This window comes from Carcharodon carcharias, chromosome 1 (assembly GCF_017639515.1).
Source record: "Carcharodon carcharias isolate sCarCar2 chromosome 1, sCarCar2.pri, whole genome shotgun sequence".
Classification (NCBI taxonomy): Eukaryota; Metazoa; Chordata; class Chondrichthyes; order Lamniformes; family Lamnidae; genus Carcharodon; species Carcharodon carcharias.
The window spans coordinates 235,924,983-235,949,649 of NC_054467.1; the positions used below are offsets into that span (position 1 = coordinate 235,924,983).

Below are 24,667 nucleotides of genomic sequence, written 5' to 3' on the forward strand. Positions count from 1 at the left end.
AACCTTGGTTACCTTCCAACCATGTTTCTGTAATGTTTATCTGCTCATAGATATTTATTTCTGGGCTAACAATTCATTCCTTTTGTTACAATGCGGCGCACATTCAGGTACAGGGCTTTAAACTCTTTTTTTTAAACCATTTTTGCAATCTCCGGCCTTATCAGCTGGTGCACTCTTACGATTGTATGTTACAAATTGATCACATTGAGCCGCTGTTTTTGTCTGTACTGTGTCGGACCACTCTGATCTGGATTCACAGCAGGATTTCATACATAAAAGAGTAATATTCGACTTAATGTGCCACTCAGCTTCTCCCTTCTACTATCCTCACAAGAAATCAGAAATGACAAGCAGCGACTTCGAATAAGGACCAGGCCAGCTGATTTTCAACACATGGGACAAAACAACAGTCTAGTATGAATCTTGCTGCTTGTAATATTTGATTGTACATGTAGACCAAGCCACTGGCCTAACTGTACACATTTTTCACTCCGATTTAAAAAGTTGATTCCACAACTTCTTTGTTAACTTAGAATGTGAAGACAACTGGTACAGATAACCATTAAGTCTGTGAATAAATTAATTACTCTTCGCAATCCCCCTCAGGCCTCTGAACGAAACTATCTAATAGATGACCTTGCCTCGTGGAGCTGATAGCCTCCTTTTCTCTATACTGTACTTACAAATACAATATTATCTCTTGTATGTGCGTTTCCAAAAACACTAGAATAACAAAGCTGAGGTTGCTGAGGAGATAAATTAGTGCTCAAGGCTGGAGTGCTCACAAACACAGAGTCAGGATTATAGAACAATCTGTAATGGCTTTTTGAAAAGAACTCAAAAGCCTGATGGCAGGAAATTATCAAAGCAATGCTACTGAATAGCTGATAAAGCCAAAATTAATGAGTGACAATAACTCAGTAATGTTTGCAGACATAACAAGATAGACTACGTGGTTCCATATAGCTACTTCTCATTCCTCAATGTCTAGTGACAGGGTGACACTAATAAAGTGCGTCTAAAGTCTAATAACACACTTTCATGAATTACTGAGGTGACAAATTGCTGTTATATACAGTTGATGAATTTTCCCACTCACTCAAGTTTTATTGCGCTAGACAACATTCTACTGACTAGATAGTTGCCACACAAATGGCCCCCACACTTCAGTAAAATACTATTCAGTCACCAATAGTGGTGCAAAGATGCCGTTTCACCTACTAGTTTATCAGTGGAGCCAGACAGGATCCGCACTAGGAAGATGTGGATGAAAGAACAAACTTGCATCTATATAAAGCATTTCACAACTTTGGGATCATCAAAAATATTTCATTGGCACTTTTGAAAGTGTAGTCATTCCTGTAGAAAAATGGGTCAGTCAATTTGCGCATAGCAACAACCTGCAAAGAGCAATGAGACAAATCTCTTTTAGTGATGTTGGTTGAGGGACAAATGCTCACCAAAGCACTGGAAGAACTCTGTGACTCTTCATCAAATAGTGCGGTGAGAGATGTCTGACTGACAGACAGATTCCTATCCCATTCAAAATACAATATTAGAAGAAGCTTCAGTGTTCACAAGGAATCCATTTGGGATAGAAGATACTTTTTTCTCAGATCAGTCCTCATTCTTGAGGCAGGAGCTGAGGCAGAGACTAATGCATGTTTTAAAGAAAAAGTGGATAAACATTTGAAACAAAGGGAGATGCGGAACTATGGGAGCAGATAACTAAAAGCTTGAAACAATAAGGTTCAAAGAGATTTAGAGGACTAGAATACTAGCTGGTCGAAGTCATGCTCCAGCTATGCTGTTAGGAAATAGAGATGGTTTAAGTTATATTTGTACGTGTGTGTAAGGAATAAGGTATATCTTTAAGTTTAAGCTCTATTTACATTTTTACTATTTGTGGGTTAAAAAGTGAAACCTGGGACCTAGTTATTTTTGGGTGGAGGGAGCAGGTCTAAAGGTCTGCTTGTATACCTGCATTTCTAATGAGATTTTAGCACTTTTGAAGGAGAGTTAAAGCAACCAAGAGTAGGAAAGAAACTATGCTGTTGCCTAGTAATGGGGTCCAGAGAGGGAGGCCCCACCCACACACAGGCAAAGCTAAAAAAAAAGTTTGAGTTCAGTTTGTCATTATGCTGTAAGTTGAAGGAAGCAGTTTAAGTCTCTCTCTAGGTGACATGCTAACAGACTACTGAGGGAAATAAGTCTAAGAATCTTAGATGAGTTGCTCTAAAGTTAAAGTAACGGTAATGTCAAGTGAGTTCTGGATCTCAAAGGAAATACCAAATTGTTAGCAGTCTACTGGGAGGGGGAACAGCAGAGAGAGTAGATCTCCCAAAAGAAGGGAAAAAGCCCAAAGCCAAGGAGTAAGACAGAAAGGAGGGGGTCCAAGAAGACTTTCTAGTCTAGTCAAAGGACAGGGATCTGGAAGAGGTTCTATTCTGTGGAAGTGAAAGGAAGGAGCAGAGAGGAAGGCTCCAAGCTTCAGGCTTAAAGAGAAGAAAAGCTGCACAAAGCAGGTTTAAAGCAATATAGGCTTGGGAGAAGCCAGAAGTTCCAAAGAGACAGCTGAAGGTCTTTATTATGGACATGTGAAACAGTGGTGTTCTGATGACATGGCAGAGTCAGTGAGAGAGAGTGCATGGAAGGAAGCTTGAATGCACGTGGTGACCCAAAGGAGAGGAACATCAGAAGGAGAGTTTGAAACCCCGGAAATGGACCCTTGTGGAAGGCGTCTGAGAGAAAGTATCGGTTTAGGAGAAGATTCCAAAGCGAGTTCTTCAGAAACCCCATGTGAGAAAGATGGAGTTCAGTGAGGCTGGTTGGCTCACGGTGTGACGAGATCCATAGCACCTGTTTGGGGTGGCATCTGTCACTTGGTTTCAGAATGTGGTGTGCCTGGCCACAGGTCGTCTTATGGTTTACATGGGCTGCGTACTTACTGTGAACATTAGAGTATAAGATAGCTTTTGTAATTTGTGTTATCCTTACAAATCTGTATATATCTGTGAAGGAGTATTGTAATATAGTTAATCTTTTCTGGTTTAATAAATGTTTTATCCTTTTGTTAAAAGTTTATCAGCTGACTTCTGTGACTCTGTTCAGTAGCTACTCTCCACGTATCTAAACAAAAAATAAAAGTTAGGATCTATCAAGCCGGGTTTCCCTTTGGGATTTGGCTTGTTCAATAGTAACATCAGCTGGGGTCATAACAATACAAAGCCCTGGTTAGAGCACATCAGGAGTAGTGTGAGCAGTTCTGGGCACCACACCTTAGGAAGGATGGAGTGCGGTGTAGATTTGCTAGAATTATGCCTGGGCTCCAAGGGGTAAATAATGAGGAGAGGTTACACAAACTAGGGTTGTATTCCCTGGATTTTCAAACATTATGGGGGAACTTAATTGGAAGTTTTCCAGATGTTAAGGGATAAAGCAGATAGAGGGAAACTATTTGGCAAGCAGGTTAGGAAGTCTAGAATTAGGAAGCTTTGTCAAAAACCTGTCAGACCTTCAGAGTGAAATTAGGAAATGCTTGTGCACACAAAGTGTGGTGGGGTGTGAACTCTTCTGCAAAAGGCAATTGATGCTAGGTCAATTGGTAATTTTAAATCTTAGATTGAAAGATTTTGTTATCCAAATGTATTAAGGGAAATGGAGCATGGAGTTAGATCACAGAGCAGCAATGATCTCATTGAATGGTGGAGCAAGCTCAAAGGGCTAAATAGCCAACTCCTGTTCCTAGATCTGCCATTTAGCAGTGAAATCAGGAAGTGTTTTTTGAAAATGCAGCAGAAATCTGGAAATGTCTTTTCCAAAAGGCTATGGATGCTGAGTCAACTAAAATGTCAAAGACTCAAATCGATACACTCTTGTTTGGTACGAGTACCAAGGGATATTGTGCAAAGGTGGATAAATGGAATGGAGATACAGATCAGCTACAATTTAACTGAATGGCACAGATCAGATTCCAGGGGCTGAATGACCTACTCCTGCTTTTGGGGCCATGGATTAATTTCGGAGTTCTCTTTTAACAAGGCAGCACTGATAAAGTGGATAAAATGATCTCCTCCTGCACTGTAAACTGCTATACATCTCGTCCTATTGTCACTGAAACATTTATTCATGCCTTCATCGCCTCTAGGTCGACCTTCTCACCAGCTCCATCTTTCACTTCAACTTGTCCAAAACTTTACCAGCATATCCAACCTTTCAGTACTAAGTGCTGAAGTTTATCACCTTTTTACTTGTTGATCTCCTCTGACACGTTGTCCCATTGTGCAATGTGGGTTGAGGTGAAATATAGGTAAAATAAATTGACTGCAGGAACAGGTCTATTTGTGACACGTCTTCAATATAGATAAATATAGCATGGTGAAACTGGGTTGGCAGAGACTCAGGGTATAGTTCACGAAATGTCAAAAACCTATCACCAGTGTGTGAGCCTATGAAGGAAACAAATGGGTTGTTATAGCTGGGACAGTTCACTATAGAAATACTACAGACATACAATATGCCTTATACCAAGTCTTGGTATGATCACAACAGAATACTGTACAGTTTTCGTCCCCTCACACAGTAGATCGTATTGAAACCCTGGAGAAGATTCAGAGACGATCCACTAGAATCACAGGGTCTTTTTTCTCAACGTCCCTGATAACTGGGTTGGAAGGGTATGGATTTATGTTTTAAACTGCTGCATTTCCAGCCGGGATAAGCTGGAGGGGATCTTGTTAATAATCCTCCCAATCTTCTCTTCTTTTCGATATGCTCATGGACAAAACCCTTATACTAACCTAGTTGGCCTTGCCCATCCCAATGCTACAACAACCACAGAATCATACAGCATAAAAGGATGCCATTCTGTCCATTGTGACTGTGCTGACTCCCTGGGAGAGCTATTCAATTAGCCACATTCCACACTCCTGTAAATTTATCCCCTTCAAGTGTTTATTCAATTCTCTTTTGAAAGTTACTATTGAACATAAGAAATAGGAGGAGTAGGCCATTTGGTCTCTCAAGCCTGCCCTGCCATTCAATAAGATCCTGGCTGATCTGCCCAGGCCTCAACTCCTCTTTCGTGCCAGCTCCTCGTAGCCCTCAACTCCCCGATATTTCAAAAATCTATCTACATCCTTTTTAAATACTTTGTGATCTAGCCTTCACAACTCTATGGGATAGGGAATTCCAGACATTCACTACCCTCAGAAAAGAAAATCCTTTGCATCTCAGTCTTAAATGAGTGTCCCTTATTCTGTAGCTATGTCCCCTAGTTCGAGATTCCCCCACATCTTATCATCTACCCTGTCAAGCCCCCTCAGAATCTTGTTCATTTCAATAAGATCACCCCTCATTCTTCTAAACTCTAATAAATAAAGGCCTGACCTGTTTAGCCATTCTTGATAAGTCAGATAAGTATTGAGTCTGCTTCTACCACCCTTTCAGGCAGTGCATTCCAGATCATAACAATCGGCTGCATAAAAAAAATTCTAATTTTCCCCTGGAAGTTTTGCCAATTAGCTTAAAATCTAGGTCCTCTGGTTACTGATTCCCCTGCCAGTGCAAATGATTTCTCTCATCTACTCTCAAAATCTCCCTTAACCTACTCTGTTCTAAGTGGGTACTCCAGGTCTAAGCCCCAACTATCAACTCCGTTGTCTGGATAATGTTTGCTATGCAATGCTATTCTGCTTCAGCAGAAGTGGCATTGCCATCAGCTGACATGCTCCTAACTCCATTACCAAACCCTCTGCACTTGCTTCACCTCTCATATTTAAAAAAAAACTAGCCTAAACCTATTTCCTGGATCACTTTCACCAGCTTAGTTCTGACTTAACAAAGGCTATAAAAAGTACAAATCAAGGTAACAGCCGACAAGCCATTACAAGTAAATAGCCCAGCTTTGCATTCATTGGCGAAAATAAATTAAGTGGATTTAGATTTTTTATTATAACAAAGTAATAATTTGGAAAATGGGTCTGGAGCAGTCCCAAAAACCAGCCAGAACCACTTCCCTCTGTCCAATCGACAGCTTGGGCCGAGTGACAGATGAACATATGGCATCTACCATTTCATGCCCTGCCTTATATCAACAATTTATATTTGTATAGCACCTTTAATATAAATGAAATGTCCCAAGGCACATCACAGCAACAATATAAATAAAATATGACACCAAGCCATACAAGGCGATATTAGGTCAGATAACCAAAAGCTTGGTCAAAGAGGTAGGCTATAAAGAGTGTCTTAGAGGAGGAAAGTGAGGTGGAGAGGTGTAGGGAGTGTGTTCCAGAGCTTGGGGCCCAGGCAACTGAAGGCATGGCCAGAAATATTGGATTAAAATCAGGGATGCTCAAGAGATGAGGATTAGATTAGTGTAGCTATCTTAGAGGGTTGTGGGGTTAGAGGAGATTACAGATAGGGAGGGGCCAGTCTATGGAGGGATTTGAAAACAAGGATTAGAATTTTGATGTTGCTTGACTGGGACCAAATTTTAATCAGCGAGCACAGGGGTGACAGGGGAATGGGACTTGCTGAGAGTTCAGATGCGGGCAGCAGACTCAAATCTACAGAGGGTAGAATGTGGGAGACCAGCCATGATTGCATTGGAATAGTTGAGTCTGGAGGTAATAAGGTAGGAGTGAAGGTTTCAGCAGTAGAAAAACTGAGGTAGGGGCAAAGTCTGATGATGTCGTGGGGATGGAAAAGGGCAGTCTTAGTAAGGGCACGAATACGAGGTGGGAAGCTCATGGTTCAAATGTGACACCAAGGTTGCGAACAGACTGGCTTAATTTCAGACTGTGGCCAGGGAGGAGGGATGGAGTCGGCAGCTAGTGAATGGAGGCATGACACAGTTTGGACAGGGATGGGGAACCATTGAACCCTGAACCAACCTAACTGACAATGGGCTCACTGGGAGGCAGTAGCTGGAATTTTGATATAAATGTGAATATAAATGGACACACTTTTAGCACTAGACACACAATATTTGTGATTCTATGACTGATTCCAAAAGTAAGCATATCACTGCTTTAATTTGAGGCTTTTGATGTTTACCTAACCACAGAATTAATTAATACAAAGCCAAGGATCAAACCCCAGCAAAAGGTTTATTCTACAAGGGACATAATCTGTGCCATACGACGACACTGGTTTGCTTGTATTGTAACACAGCAGCCATAATCAGAGAATGGGCAATAAATGCTGGCCCAGCCAGCAATGCCCACATCTTAAGAATGAATAAAAAATATAGCTCAGGAGGAGGCTATTTGGCACATTGTGTCATCACCCTCTGTCTCCTACAACTAAGCCAATTTTGAATCCACCTTATCAAATTACCCTGTATCCCATGTGCATTTGCCTTCTTTATAAGTCTCCCATGTGAGACCTTGTCAAAGACTTTGCTGAAATCCTTATAAACTACATCAACTGCACTACCCTCATCTACACACCTGGTCACCTCCTCAAAAGATTCGATCAAATTTATTAGGCATGACCTTCCTCTGACAAAGCCATGCTGACTATCCCTGATCAAACCTTGCCACTCCAAGTGGAGATAGATTCTCTCCTTCAGAATTTTCTCCAATTGTTTCCCTACCACTGACGTGAGACTCACTGGCCTGTAGTTCCCTGGCTTATCTCTACAACCCTTCTTAAATAGCGGAACCACATTAGCTGTTCTTCAGTACTCTGACACCTCACCCGTGGCCAGAAAGGAATTAAAAATTTGGGTCAGAGCCCCTGCGGTCTCCTCCCTTGCCTCCCTCAGCAGTCTGGGAGGCAAATCATCCAGACCTGGAGATTTGTCCACTTTTAAGCCTGCCAACACCTCCAAAACCTTGTCACTCTCTATATCAATTTGCTTAAGAGCCTCGCAGTCTCGCTCCCCGAGTTTCAAGTCCATATGACTCTTCTTCAGAGCTCTGGGTTTTCATACGTGTTAGACATCCAACTAATCAAACCAGATAATGATTGCAAAATAGCACATGTAGTGTAACTTGCCTCAATTGAGTTTTGATAATTTTACAAGTATAAGGACAGATTTAAAGAAAGAACATACTTAAAGTTATAAAGAATCCTTCTGACCTTAGGACATCCCAAAGCATTTTAGTGTCAATGACTGACCTTTTTAAGTGTATTCACTGTTATAATGTAGGGATTGGTGGCACTCAATTTGTGCACAGCAATGTCCCACAAACAGAAATGAGATAAATGATCAAAATAATCTATTTCCATATTGTTGGTTGAGGAATGCATGTTTGTCAGGACACTGGGAGAACTCTACTTGAGATAGAGTCATGGGACTTTTTACACCCACACCATAAAATACCCAGACAGCTGATGTCACCACATGCCAACAGACATAAATGGGACTACATCCTAATCTTTAACAAGATGAGTATTCATTGTACAATTTATTGTAAAATGCTACTTTGTGCAATTGCCTGGATAGGAAGTAGATCTAAAATTACAGCATTTCTTCAATTTCTCAATTTGAAATGAAATTGCTGTCACGGATGATACCTCAGAAGTGGTTTTTAACTCATTTACGGTTAATTACAGAAACACTGTGCTGATCCCAAATTACTGCAACCTAAACTCTACAGCAAGCTATCCAATAAATCTGTTTTTTTTTTCAATATTTCATAGATATTTTAATCCATAAATGACAGACCATAGACCAGATTTTCCCCTTTGAGCCATCAATCAGGTGTCGGGCCACTCCCCGACATTGGGATTCTGCCTTCTTGGTGTGCCCGCCCACCACATTATCCCCCCAAGTCAAGGCCAGCTGCAGCTAGGGCTGCTGCTTCCTGAAGCAGTGCAGAAGTGGGAACGGAGGTGGGTGGCTGCTGAGGAGGCCAGGTTAGAAGGCTCACATCCATTCCATGGGACATCGGCCCATTATGTAAAAAGTGTGATTCCCCCTAAGTTCCACCCACCTTACACACCATTCCCCCCATGCTCCCCATATCCACTGCATATCCCATGCCCCTCATCCTTCATGCAGGTTTCACCCATCCCTTACTCAGTATCCACTCAAGTCCTAAAATAACATGGGAAAGTCCTCGAGACACTCTTAAAACTGTTAAGATAATCAAACTCTCAGTCCCCTTGACAGCTGTGCCAATAACCCATGCTAAGCTGAATCCATTAGTGGAGTTCAGTCAAGAATGCATAATGAGATTCTAGTGAATGACTGTAACAACAACCTGTGCTAAGTTGAATGCATTAGGGGAGCTTGAAGCTCAGTCAAGCATTCCTAATGGGATTGCATTTCATGGTTGTATAAACAAAGCCTCCAGAGCTGAATACGTTAAAATCTTTGAAGTCATTGAAAGGCTTCAGCGGTCTGTTCAAGATTAAAAGCAGAGGGACATATGTATAAGCTGTCAAAGACCTCAACCATCTGTTCAAGCTCAAGATCAGGTGAACAGGTATCTGAGCTGGCATCAAAGAAAGGATTAAATTACAGGGGACAACTGACAGTCAAACCTGAATATGAATACTGTTCAATGCAGAAGACCACGTGATCCAGTGAATGACGTACTCTATTGCGTCTGAACACTTTTCCACTTTCACAAAGAGATAAAAACAAAAAACTGCGGATGCTGGAAATCCAAAACAAAAACAGAATTACCTGGAAAAACTCAGCAGGTCTGGCAGCATCGGCGGAGAAGAAAAGAGTTGATGTTTCGAGTCCTCATGACCCTTCAACAGAACTGGGTGAATCCAAGGAGAGGGGTAAAATATAAGCTGGTTTAAGGGGGGCGTGGTGTTGGGTGGGGGGAGAGAAGTGGAGGGGATGGTGTGTCTGTAGGGACAAGCAAGCAGTGATAGGAGCAGATAATCAAAAGATGTCACAGACAAAAGAACACAGAGGTGTTGAAGTTGGTGATATTATCTAAACGAATGTGCTAATTAAGAATGGATGGTAGGACACTCAAAGTATACTCCCCATCCCCACTAGAGCTATACCTTGAGTGCCCTACCATCCATTCTTAATTAGCACATTCGTTTAGATAATATCACCAACTTCAACACCTGTGTTCTTTTGTTCTTTTGTCTGTGACATCTTTTGATTATCTGCTCCTATCACTGCTTGCTTGTCCCTACAACCACCAACCCCCCCCCGCCCCCCCACCACCCAGCCACCACCTTAAACCAGTTTATATTTCACCCCTCTCCTTGGATTCACCCAGTTCTGCTGAAGGGTCATGAGGACTCGAAACGTCAACTTTTTTCTTCTCCACCGATGCTGCCAGACCTGCTGAGTTTTTCCAGGTAATTCTGTTTTTGTTTTCCACTTTCACAATGCTGGTCAATTTAATGGTCACTTATCATTTAAGAACAAAGCCCTACCATTAATCACTGCATTAAAAACATTATTAACTTATCATACAACATTTCATTATGGCATGTGATGTTGCCAACACCTTTTGAACTAACCTGTCAAAAGTTTCTCGAATCCAGACTAATGTTTCCCTATGGTTCAGGGCACCACAGAGCTTACATAAACCATGTCACCTTCAGAAGCCGGCCCAATTCCAACAAAATTGCGGGGGAACTAAAATGCCCACTCCCACAATGGAGCCAACAAGGTTGGGAGTGCTGGAGGGGCCTTGTGACCCGCCTACTTACCTGTGTAGATCAAAACAGCTGGCAACAGGAATGGGGTAGGACTTCTGCACTACTTCAGGGGGCAGCAGCCCTAGCTCCAGCCAGCCCCTGACTCTGCGGGGGGATAATATGGTGGGCGGGCACACCAAGGAGGCAGAATCACAATGCAGGAAAGTGGCCCGACTCCTGATTCCTGGTTCATGATCTATCGTTTATGAAGTAAAGTATCTATGAAATATTGGAAAAAACAGATTTATTGGGTAGTTTGCAGTAGAATTTAGGCTGCGGTAATTTGGGATCTGCATACTGTTTCTGTAATTAACCATAAGTAAGTGAAAAATTACTTCTGAGGTGTCATCATGACACCAATTTCATTTCAAATTGAGAAACTGAAGAAATACTGTAATTTTAGATCAACTTTCTATGCAGGCAATTGCACATCTTTTTTCATTCATTCACTGAATGTGGGCTTCACTGACTGGACGAGCATTTAATGCCCAACCCTCTTTGCCCATGAGGTGATCTGCCTTCTTGAACCGCTGTAGTCCATGTGGTGTAGGTATACCCATGGTGCTGTTAGGAAGTGGGCTCCAGGATTTTGACCCAGTGACAGTGAAGGAACAGTGATATACTTCCAATCAGGATGGTGAGTGACTTGGAGGGGAACTTCCAGGTGGTGGTCTTCGCATCTATCTGCTGCCCTTGTCCTTCTAGATGGTAGTGGTCGTGGGTTTGGAAGGTGTTGTCTAAGGAGCCTTGGTGAATTCCTGCAGTGCATCTTGTACACACTGCTGCTATTATGCGTTGGTGGAGGAGGAAGTGAATGTTTTTGGATGTGGTGCCAATCAGGGAGGCTGCTTTGTCCTGGATGGTGTCAACCATCGTGTTTTGTAGGGGCTGCACTCATCCAGGCTAGTGGGGAGTATTCCATCACATTCCTGACTTGTGCCTTGTCGATGGTGGATAGGCTTTAGGGACTCAGGAGGCGAGTTACTCATCGCAGGATTCCTAACCTCTGAAATCTTCTTCTACCTGTCCAACATGCGCTGTCCCCGTGTCGGGGTGGGAAAGTTCAGCCCCATCTTCTAGCATTAATGTTAATTGATTGCCTGCCTTGATAGTGGCCAAATGGCCATGAAATGGGCTTTTAAAACTGAAAAAATATCACAAATGTTATTACCATTTCTTCCAAATATTTGGCACTAGGAACGAACCAAATGAAACTGCCTGTGGATTGTTGAAAAGGGGATAAAATTATATTTAATGGACATAATGGGCCAGATTTTCATCTGTGGTATAATGGTAATGTCACTGAACGAGCAAATCCAGAGGCTGAGGCTAATGCTTTGGGGACAGAGGCTCAAATCCCGCCAGAGCAGATCATAGAATAACAATCACAGAATCACACAGTGCAGAAGAGGCCCTTCGGCCCATTGAGTCTGTACCAACACGTGAGAAACACCTGACCTACCTACCTACCTAATCCCATTTACCAGCACTTGGCCCATAGCCTTGAATGTTATGACGTGCCGAGTGCTCATCCAGGTACTTTTTAAAGGATGTGAGGCAACCCTCCTCCACCACCCTCCCAGGCAGTGCATTCCAGATTGTCACCACCGTCTGGGTAAAAGAGTTTTTCCTCACATCGCCCCTGAATCTCCTGCCCCTCACCTTGAACTTATGTCCCCTCGTGACTGACCCTTCAACTAAGGGGAACAGCTGCTCCTTATCCCTGTCCATGCCCCTCATAATCTTGTACACCTCGATCAGTCTTCTCTGCTCCAATGAAAACAACTCAAGTCTATCCAACCACTCTTCATAACTTAAATGTTTCATCCCAGGCAACAGCCTGGTGAATCTCCTCTGCACCCCCTCCAGTGCAATCACAATTACAAGGATATGAAGACAGAGCTGGCTAATGTGAACTGGGAAATTGGGTTCAAGTTGTAGAATCAATTCGGGTAGAAATGAGAAATAACAAAGGTAAGAAGTTACTTGGGGGAGGAGTTTACAGGTCCCCTAATAATAACTACACTGTAGGACAGAATGTAATTTAAATTCAATTACTAAATCTGGGATTTAAAGCTAATGATGACCATGACTCTATCATCAATTGTTGTAAAAACCCATCTGGTTCATTAATGTCTTTTAAGGAAGGAAATCTGCCATTTTTACCTGGTCTGGCCTACACGTGACTCCAAACCCACAACAATGTGGTTGACTATTAACTGCTCAATGAAATGGCCTAGCAAGCCACTCATCTCAAAGACCGCTAGCTAGCTTTCTCTCATATTCTAATTTCTTCCTCCTTATTTTTGTTTAGTCATTCTTTGCTAGTTTTTAAAATCTGCATAACCTTCTGAACTATCACTAATCTACACTTTTTCTTTCAATTTTATATTATTTTTAACTTCATTAGTCAGTCTCAATGGTGCATCCTTCTCCTAGAATCTATCTTTCTCACAGGTATGTATCTTTGCTGAGTGTTATGAAATAACCTCTTAAATGCCTGCCTCTGCGTCTCTACTGACTTGCCCTTGAACCCAATTTCCCAGTTTACATTAGCCAGCTCTGTCTTCATACCCTTGTAATTGCCTTTATTTAAGTTTAAAACGCTTGGTCTTAAACTCACTCTTCTCACCCTCAAATTGAATGTGAAATTCAATCATGTTGTGATCACTGCTACCTACTGGGTCCTTCACCATGGGGTAATTAACTAATCCTGTCTCAGTGCATAAATACCAGATCAAGAATAGTCTGCTGTCTGGTTGGCTCCAGAACTTGCTACTCTAAGAAATTGTCCCCAAAACATTCTACAAACTCATCTTCCAGGCTACCTTTGCCAAACTGATTCATCCAATGTGGATTAAAATCACCCATGATTATTGCAGTACCTTTCTTACAAGCTCCCATTATTTCCTCCTATACATTCTGTCCTACAGTGTAGTTATTATTAGGGGACCTATAAACTCCTCCCACAAGTAACTTCTTACCTTTGTTATTTCTCATTTCTACCCGAACTAATTCTACAACTTGATCTTTAGAACTAAGGTCATCTCTCATTACTATACTAATGGCATCCTTAATTAACAGAGTGACCCCACCACCTTTTACTAGCTCCCTGTCCTTTTTAAATGTCATGTACCCTTGAATATTCAGGTCCTAGCCTTGGTCACATTGCAACCACGTCTCTGTAAAGGCTATTAGGTCATATGCGTTTATTTTTATTTGAGCTGTCAATTCATCCATTTGTTACAAATGTTACCCACAGTCAGATACAAAGCCTTTTGTTCTGTCTTTTTACTATTTTTTGCCAACTCTGGCCTAATCTGCTCACGCACTCTTATGTTCGTACACTGTCCCTTCCTACCATGTTCTGATTATTACTCTTATTGCCACCTTGCTCTTTGGCCTTTTCCTTTAATTTACCACATATTCCCTCCCGTGATCCCTCCCATCAACTATTTAGTTTAATGCCCTCTCTACTGATAGTAGCTCTTCTATAGTTGATGCAATAAGAAACTTTATTCTTCATCTAACTATATTTTATATTTGGCTCAGAAATATTTGATACCACCAATAGATACTTATAATGAAAAATGTTATATTCCTTAGTATTAACATTCCTCTCCTTTATGTGAAAAAGATTCATACAAAAAATTCATTATAAAATGTAATGATTCTCCCCCCACATTATTCAGTGGGACAAATTCACATGATGAGCGGAAAGGTAATCTGCCATCTTTTGTATATAATACTATCTTCTAAACTACACTTAGTAGTACGTGGCAGAGATCCAAAGAAATATTGAAAGCAATTAAAGAGTTCCAACATTCAAGGTCTCTCTTCTCTTGAAAAAAGAAGGCTGAGCGATGATCTAATAGAAGACTTTAAGATGATTAAGGGGATCAGAGAATATTTATCCTTGTGGGGAAGAACATAACCAGAAACCATCAATATAACACAGCCACCAAGAAATCCAATAGGGAATTCAGAAGAAACTGTTCTACCCAAATAATGGTGAGAATGTGGAAATCACTGCCATAAGGAGTGGTTGAAGGGAATAAAATAGATGCACTTAAAGACAGGCCAAACACGCATAGGAGGGAGAAACGAATACAGAGTTATGCTGATAGATTTAGATTAGGAAATACAGGAAAAGGCTCGAGTGGGGCACAGATGCTGGCATGGAATGGTTGGGTTGAATGGCCTGTGTCTGTGCTGCATATCCAATGTTGTCCCATGTAACTCTGCGATAGGATCTTTGCTGGTCCTTTGAAAGACTGTAGTCAAACTGTCAACTAACAAACTATCATTATACTCTAAACAAAGGAGAAGTAAGCTAAAAAAAAACTACATACCTAATTCCACCTAAGTACTCGTCAAGACGTCAATGCTACAGTCACACACTTGGAACAAATTGCAGATGTCACCAAACCAGCTATTGAACCTGAAAGCTGAACAACAGACTTGTGACTGCAACTGCAGATTTTGATAGGTCCTCACTATCAATAATACAAATTGACTACAGCAGATGAAGGGCTATTCCTGGAACATTCTCTGCCTAACATTCAGTTTCCCCTTCTGATTTACAAATGAAATTTTTCTATGGCAAGCCAAGAATTCATGTTCCCATTTGCCTAAGATGATTGAGTATCAAAACCCTTGAGAATGAGAAATAAGAAGTGTCTTTCAGCACATTAGCCAATTCTGCTGAGATCTTTTGTTGACCTTGGAACATGCTTCACAAATGATAAAGCAAGTACAGACATATGGCACAACTTGGTTACTGGAAAAGATTCATATAATTTTGACACTGAGAGCTTGCACTAGTTAACAACTTAAACGGAGTTAACTGGCTGAACTGACCAAGGGAGGCTGGTGGCCAAAATGATGGCAACTTGATGAAAGAAGAAAATGTACAATTTTATAAACAACATAATGAATTTGAAGAGCTTCTCTACAATGCTTGCAAGGACTGTGAAACCAATGAGCAAAGATGTTAATTATTTCTGTTATGAAGCATAACGGCCATTCATGCGACAAAAAACTGTGCAACATTAACAATAGAGTGGCATGGGGCAATGTCACCTGACCATGCACCATTAGATAACAGCATCTAATTTGTATGTGGAGTTGATCAAATTAAGAATATTTCCTTATAAAATATATTTCCATATCATAAAGCAGTTTTAATTGATTTTCTTCACTTGCATAATTTATTATAAACATGAATATTTTCAAAATGAAATAAGTCATGGCTAGATGTATATAATTAATATACATAAAGCCGACAATAACTTACTTTATCATTCGTTAGCTACTCTATGAAGATTCTAACTTGTGAAGATATTCAGTATATCGTTCGCCAGGACGTACCTGCTAGTTTAAACTCACTTGGTTCAACAGAATTCATTCCACAAAACTATTTTTGACCATCGCATTTTGTAAGAAATTGTAAATTTTAATTTTATTACCAGAAGTATTTTTCTTAGGTTGGCTGTTCTGAGAAACACTAGTGCAAGTAAAATCATTTTGGCTCTGGCACCACAATAACAATACTATTATCAGAATTTGAAGCTACAGCATAATGACGCAATATGAAAGATTTACTGTGTAAATGTTTCCATTGGCAGCAGGGTTGGCAACCAGAAGATACAGGTTATAAATAATTGGGAAATAAGCCCAGGTGGAAGGGGGGGGGGGGGGGGGGAGAATTTTTATAAAAAAAAAACTTAAACTGTTAAGGTGATCTGGAATGTGCTGCCTGAAAAGGTGGAGGAAGCAGATTCATGAGTATGTTTCAAATGGGAATTGGATTTTACTTACGACTATGGCACTAATGAGTAGCACTTACTAAAATATGGCACAGGCACAATGGGAGTCAAATGACTCCATGATTCTGTAACTCACAGACAGCAAATAAAACCAGATAATGTTGGAAATGTACAGCAAATTGATCAGAATTTGAAAGAAAAAGATATGTTACTTTGGCCGACATGTAGCAAAACCTGCAGTTTTAATGGTTTATTGATTTCTGTCAAAATTCACTTTGATAGACGGGAAAGGGAGGGAGAAAATTACAAGTGGTAGGAACACTTAGGGCACAATCAGAATAGTTTCAATGAGTTCCATCCCCAACCCCTCCAGTTATCCTCCATTGAGACTAAATTAGTCCCCCTAGCTTGGTCACCCTGGAACTATTTCCAAATCTCTTCCCTGACCCACCTGACTCCATCAAATTATTTATCTGCTGTCTTGCCCCCATATTTTGACATCCTCTTCTCCACAAAAACTCCCAATGCCCCCAGCTTTCATTCATCCAGTATAACAATCCCTGCACATCTTCAAATCAAGACAGCCACAAGTTTTTGTATTTAAGATGCACAACAAACAGACACCGTTGTCAAATCTGGTTAGACAGGCTAAAAAGAAAGTCTCCCTCTCTACAATTACTCCAGTTTTGTATTTATATAGTGCTTTTCATGATTTTAGGTTGTGCCAAAGTGCAGTACAGTTGATGAAGTCCTTCTAAAGTGTAGTCACTGTTGTAATGTAGGGAACAGAGCAGCCAATTTGTACACAGAAAGCTCCCATAAACAGCAATGTGACAATGGCCAGATTATCTGCTTTTAGATGTTGATTGAGAAATAAATATTGTCCAGGACAGTGGGGAGAACTCCAATGTTCTTCTTCAAAACAGTGCTGTGGGATATTCTGCAAACACCTGAAAAGGCAAATGCCACCTTGGTTTAATGCCTCATCCAAAACACTGCATCTCTGACACCACTCAACCAAATTATTCTCCTCCACACCACCCCTTTGTTGAAATATTCCCTCATAGTTCTATTTCTATTTATCCTAACTTTGCCTCCAATGTTTTCTCCTCCACTACGTACATGGTCACTTCTATACAATGGTACATTGCCGCATAAAAAGAAACAGGCCAATCATATTCTCCACTTAATTGCTCTTTTATGGGATGTAGGCACCAATGGCAAGGCCAGCATTTGTTGCCCATCCCTAATTGTACCTGAACTGAGTGGCTTGCTAGGCCATTTCAGAGGGCAGTTAAGAGTCAGCCGCATTACTATGGGTCTGGAATCACACGTAGACCAGATCAGGTAAGAATCTCCTCCCCTAAAGGACACTAATGAACCAGATGGATTTTTACAACAATCAAATGATAGTTTTCATGGTCACCAGTACTGAGACTAGCTTTATATTCCAGATTTATTAATTGAATAATAATAGCTGCTGTGGTGGGATGTGAACCCATGTCCCCAGAGCCTCTGGGTTATTAGTCCAGTGACACTGCCACTACATCACCATTTCATCCCAGTTTCCTTGCGTATGGCAAAGCACTATATGGCTTTACCCTTCCTTTTCCACATAATTCCATGATACTGCCATAGTGTTGAATATTCCCTCTGACATCAAACTCTGGATAAGCCACAAATTTTTACAGCACACCATCCTGTTTGGCTGAAAATCCACACCAGAGTATCTCCTGCTGCTGAAAAAACCCTGAACTGTGAAACGTCTGGGGTGTTTTGCTAAGTCAACATACAAACAAATGAATTGGGAGCAGATGATGATCATTTGGCCTTTCAAGCCTGTTCCACCATTTGGTAAGATCATGGCGGATCAGATTGTGGACTCTACTTTCCTGTCTATCCACTATACCTTCGACTCCCTTGTCAGTCAAGAATCTATTCAACTCAGCCTCAAAAATATTCAATGAACTTGTCTCCTCTGTTGAGGAAGAGAATTCTACAGATGAATGAACCTCTATGAGAAAAAAAATTCTTCACATCCAAGTCTTAAATGCGAGACTCATTTTTAAACTGTGTCCACTAGTTCTTCTCTCACCAACAAGGGGAAACATCCTTTCAGCATCTACCCTATCAAGTCCCCTCAGGATCTTGTATGTTTCATTAAGATCACCTCTCATCCTTCTAAGCTCCAATGGATACAGGCCCAACCTGTCCAACCCTTCTCATAGGATAACCCCCATATTCCAGGAATCAGTAGTGTGAACCTTCTTTGCACTGCTACCTTGCAATTCTATCCTTTCTTAAATAAGGAGACCAAAACTGTACACAGTACTCTAGATATGATCTCACCAATGCCCTGTACAAACGTACCAAAAATTCTTTACCTTAAATTTCATTCCCCTTGTGATAAACAATAACATTCCATTTGCCTTCCTGATCACTTGCTGTATATGCATGCTAACTTTTTGTGATTCAAATATCAGGACACCAGGATCCCTCTGTACGGAGTTCTGCAATCTCTCTCCATTAAAATAATATGCTGCTTTTCTATTCTTGTCCAAAGTAGGCAAGTTTACATCTTCCCACATTATACTTCAGCTGCCACATTTTTGCCCACTCACTTAACTTGTTTATATCCCTTTACAGACTCATGTTCTCCTCACAACTTATTCTCTACCTATCTTTGCATCATCAGCAAACTTAGCAACCATAATTTGGTCCCTTCATCTAAGTTAAAGATACAGATTGTAAATGGTTGAGGCCCCAGCACTGATTCCTGTGGCATTCCACTTGTTACATCTTGGCAACCCAAAAATGATCCATTTATCCCTACTCTGTTTCCTGTTAGCTAACCAAGCCTCTATCCATGTTATGTTACTTCCAACACTATGAGCTCTTGTTTGTGTAGTAGCCTTTCACGTGCCACCTTGTCAAGTGCTTTCTGGAAATCCACATCTACAGGTTCCCTTTATCCAACACTGGTGTAATATAAATGCAAATAGTTATTACTCTAACTAATAGGCTATAGTGCATTTCCAGCATTTGCCAGTGTTATTTCAGATTTTCAGCATTCACTGTTTTCCTTATAGCTTGCAAGTAATTGTCAGATGTGCTTATATTCCTTGGCTGACAACCTTCGTTACCTCCAAATTTGATGTTGTTATGACCACAGCCACTGTTAATTGCTGCATAAACCAAAATCCCAGAGGGCAACTTGGCTTACGGGCCACAACCTTTTTTTTGTCTTCTAATAATGAGAAGACGATGTACCAACCTCAGGAGTAAGAGGTCCAGTGACACTTCTGGGTTTTTAAAAATTAAAAGTAAAAGTTTTATTAACAAAAAAAAAGGAAAATTTAAACACACAAGATTACAGTTACACAATTAAGGTTAGTCTTACAAAACTTTCCCCAAAACTCTCTACATGGTCAAGTCCATAAATATGTACTTTCTAGGCAACACTCCCTTATAGATATTTAAATAATCTATCTTGTACTATCACACAAGGCAGACTGCTGTACTTCAAAATGACCTGTACCCCTTCCACTTTGCTATGGAAATCACTTCGGAATCAAACTGCTTGCTGCAGCATAAGACTTCTCAATAGCTCAAACAGCTCCAGCCATCTCCAGCTTAACGGCTTGACAACTATCCAGCTCAATAGCTATTTCTAGCTCTCTCCCCCTCAACAGCTATCCATAATATCTCCAATATACCTTTTTCCTCTTTCATCTCAGTCCCATTGTTCTCATACCCCATTGAAACTCAAACCCTTCCAAATATAAGATCTTTCATGATTCCATCTCATCTTTGCTTTCTGGTCAATAAAAATATAATATCCCCATTACTTGTTTACCTATGAACTCCTGCAAGATGCAAACATTTTTCTTGTTGCCTCTGATTCCCCTTTGAAATTCAAACAACTGCTCGACTTATCCAAAAATGCAAATGTTAGATCTAACCTATTTACTTGTACCTCAAACTTAACACTTTTAACCTTTTCATGTTTCCAAACATCCAGATGACCCGACTCCTATCAACCTCTTGCGCAGCTTAATTAAATCTCTCACACACACACACACACACACACACACACACACACACACACAGATACTCAGCCTTCTTTACAGAATAACACAATATTCCCCAAAATATTAAAAAAAAAATCCATTCTCACAATGTTTCCGAAGTTCCCTGCTCAAATCTGTATAAATTCCATTTCATTCAGGACTGCACTGCCAGGACTGCACTGCCCACCACCTGTGCCTTACAAAATCCTGCACGCTTATCAGCCAATCCTTGCTGTTCATCGCTGGCTAGTCCCAACGCAACCACAGCAAAATCGCTTGTCTTCAAGTGCCTTCATGGCCCCTCCCTGACTTTGCAGTCTCTATGAGCCCTGCCTGCACTCTCCAAGACTGGCCTACTAAACTGGAAGCAAACCTTTAGCCATCTTGCTACATCAAGGCAGAACACCCAATCTTAAGCTCCTTCATTTCATATGTCCCCACTTTCAAAATCCTCCTTAAAATCTACCTCTTTGACAGCACTTCCAGACACCTTCCTTACCCCGAACTGTGATTGTTACTTTAAAGGTGTAATATAAATGCAAGTTGTTATTAACCCATCCTGCAATAGGTTGTCATGCATTTACAGCATTTGCTAGTTTTATTTCAGGTTTCCAGCATTCACAACTTTTTTTTCAACTCACAAGTTGGTTATGGGGATTGTATTCAATTGCATGACTAGTTATTTGCACTCTGTTCAGCGTACCCAGGTTTAAAACAGGAAGATACATATTTATGATATTTTTCCCTGAATTTTTGCAGCCCAAGTTGCTTTGTGGTCTCTCAATCACTTTGAAGCCTTACCTATGAAGAGGGGGTTTTTAATTGCACTAGTGTCTTCCCTTTTGAAGCAGCATAACATACACTACCTTGTGTTAATTTTCTGTAATTACCTACAGGGTAAATTCTGGTAATATTTGCAGTGATTACGTTAGTTTTACAACTTCACGGTGTGTCCTGCTTACTGTCCACTTAACTCAGCGAGAAAAGAACTGTCCCCACCAAGTCCAAAATATGTACTACAAAAAGAGATGTTTACATGGCATTAATTTACCAGCAATAATTTCATCTTAGTGTTGAAATAACTGTTATAAACAGCTCAACCTTTGTTTGTCGTTTGTGACATCATTTGACCCACTGATGACACTTCTGCCTAATAATTACTCCCACACTGATTACTTAAGAGGGAACAGTGATTTTTTTTTTTGTTGCAAAAAATGACATAAACTCTTGTTTTTGTAGGCATGTTTATAAAAGGAATAGTGTGGCCAGGATTAGACAAAGAGGTGGGGGAGGTTTATTTGGAGCATCAACTCTGGCATAGAACAATCGAGCCAAATGGCCCGTCTCCATGCTGTACATTCTACATAAATCTAGCCAAGTATGGTAAATATCCACTCATGGGATCAGCATAACTTCCTCACTCATGGCTTATCCAGTCAATCTCAGTTTTGGAGACATGTCATATGCTGCAGCTGGTTATTATTCATGAATATTCATAAAAGACATCTCTCGTTAGCATGTTGCAATTTCCACATCAGGTTCATGACTGTATGTATGACTCCTGTTATTCAATTTTTGCAGTTACCAGTTGTGGGAACAAAGCAAGCTATCTGCTACAGTTTATTTCTGGAATAGGGCACTGACAATGTAGCCAATGAATCATAAGGATTATTACCCTGATTACTATACCATTATCAAAGCTAATAATGAACCAGTTACCAGGCAACGAGAAGTTCAGTTACACCATTCAAACAAGTTTGATCTATATTTTAATGGTTGGATGCCTTTTGATGTTACATCATCAAAAGTTGTCCCCACTTCACTCTACAAAACACTTCTTGGGATAGCTCTTGAATTGTTTAGTTTAATGAATACTAGGTCATCCCATAACTTTTCATAGGCTGGTGTAATTTACTATTGCTGCATTTGGCGTAGCTCTGGCCTATACCACTTTCCTGTGCCATGGCAGCGATCCGGGCATCTACTACTTTATATTTAGATTAAAAATGGACTGTGTCCACAGGGACACGATAAACAAATCTCTAGAAGGGGAAAAGCATATCTAACATCACTCTCATCTGCATCGCCACATTTGTGTGTGGCTGCATCAAGTTGTCACTGTGCTGAGATTCTAGCTATCAATTCTACGTGTTGCAAAGGATGGACCCGCCCATGTTGCCATGGGACGCTCCATTTAGTTGGACTATGTCTTGCCACCTGTTCCCTCATGGAAAAGTTTATACAGGGAGACACCTTTGACCACAAGTCCATCAGGCGGTGGTCTGTATCTAAGGTCCTCAAGGCTTTGTGGGGAAAGAGGGAAAAACATATCCAACGTCATCTTCATCCTATTGGATGGTTCCATGAGCAGGCTATCAAAGTCAATTGGCAAAATGCCTCATTACCAGAGCTTATAAGTAAGTACCAAGATGTTGCTTGGCTGCTAGGATGAAAGGCCCTTCCCAAGAGATCCTTCATGCACACTCAGGGTCTCAGTGCCACCACACACCACGCTTGAGGCAGCTGTGATTGGCAAGAGACTGTTGCCCACTTTCTACTTGAATGTGATTTTGCAAAGCAGGTCTGGAAAGATGCAAGGGTTTTTGTCAAGGTTCATCCCAAGCAGCTCTGTAATGCAGGACACAGCTCTATGGGTTGTTCCAAGGGGTGTAAGCCTAGGCAAATATTCAACTGGGCCATCAACTCAGTGAAAGACATGCACTGGTCTGCCTGAAACTTGTTAGATTCCAGTGCAAAGAGCTGTCCATGATAAATGTTGCAGACTGGCCCATTCAAGGTCCAGGAACATGTGCTGAGGGACGCACTCAAGCTTTGGGGAAAGGCTACAATCAAGGGTCCTCCCACCATCGTATATCAAGGAGCTGGTACCCATGTAAAATGCCTCGGGCTGCGTGTACCAGAGAATGTTTGACGTGAATGAATAGTGTAAATGTAAGCGGTAATTGTAAGGGTAGTGAGGCACCTCAGAATGCCACATACTGTATTGAATTAAACTGTATTACACGTGAGCTGTTATGTCATGTACTTTTACAAATTTTAATAATAAAGTATATTTTTTGAAAAAAAACTTCTAATGGTCACTTCAATCATAGTGACCTTAATAGTTATAGTGCTGTGACTTCAAAGCTTGAATTCTACTCTGATGGTATCTTGAGAGTATGTGACAGCTTAGAATTTAGGATACACATTTCGATCTTATTTCAGAGTTATAATGGTTGACATTACAACGCAATCTGAAGGTGTTGTGGTCTTTTGGATGAGACGTTAAATTGAAACACTATCTGCCCTCTTATGTGGATGTAAAGGATCCCACGGCACCATTTGAAGAAGGATAGGCGAATCCTCCCAGTGTCATTGACAATATTTATCCTTTAATCAGGAGAGTTACACACAATTAGCTGGACCACTAGCAACAGTGTTCCAATTAGTCTCAGGACTAAGTAAATGGAAGGGAATCAGCCTCAGTTCCTCTTTTATCTATTCTCTTGTATAAAAGTTGATTTGGAAAAAGCCATGATCTTAATTCTTGCTCTCAAAGGGCTGAGTTCTGAGTAAAGAGTATGGAAACATGGCTTTCCAGCCTTGCAAGGAATGGACTTCTTTTTTAATCGTTCATGGGATATGGGTGTTGCTGGCCAGGCCAGCATTTATTATCTATCCCCACTGTCCCTTGTTCAGGGGGCAGTTAAGTGTCAACCACATTGCTGTGGGTCAAGAGTCACATGTAGGCCACACCAGGCCAGGACAGCAGATTTCCTTCCCTTAAGGACATTGGTGAACCAGATGGGTTTTTTTTACAACAATTGACAGTGTTTCATGGTCATCATTGGACTGTTAATTCCAGATTTTTGTTGAGTTCAAATTTCACCATCTGCTGTGGCGGGTTTCGAACCCAGGTCCCCAGAGCATTACCCTGGGTCTCTGGAGTCTCCAGCGACTGAGATGTAATCTTGAATTATATAAGATAGTTTAAAAAGGTAGATCCGTGATACTACAAAGTGACTTGTAAGGCAAGGAGAAACAGCATCAAACTAAAACAGAGATTTAGGACTGATATTCAAAAAGGGAGGGGGACAGAAAGCAGGAAACTATAGGTCAGTTAGCCTAACATCTGTCACAGGGAAAATGTTAGAAACTATTATTAAGGATGTTATAGCAGGACACTTCAAGGCAATC

General features: G+C 40.9%; 1 protein-coding gene across 4 annotated transcripts in view; it reads right to left on the minus strand.

The window, feature by feature from the left end:
- The window catches only part of zmat1 (zinc finger matrin-type 1), a 116,891-nt gene that overhangs the window by 61,658 nt on the left and 30,566 nt on the right, over positions 1–24,667 (minus strand). The window contains exon 2 of one of the 4 annotated variants that reach the window (XM_041201564.1): positions 14,985–15,080. The exons of 2 other annotated variants lie outside the window; for them this stretch is intronic. The gene's annotated coding sequence lies outside the window, so the exon portion shown is untranslated. Of the gene's footprint in view, positions 1–4,242; positions 4,262–14,984; positions 15,081–24,667 lie in introns of those variants that run through there. One more of the 4 variants, XM_041201596.1, reaches the window with a different exon arrangement.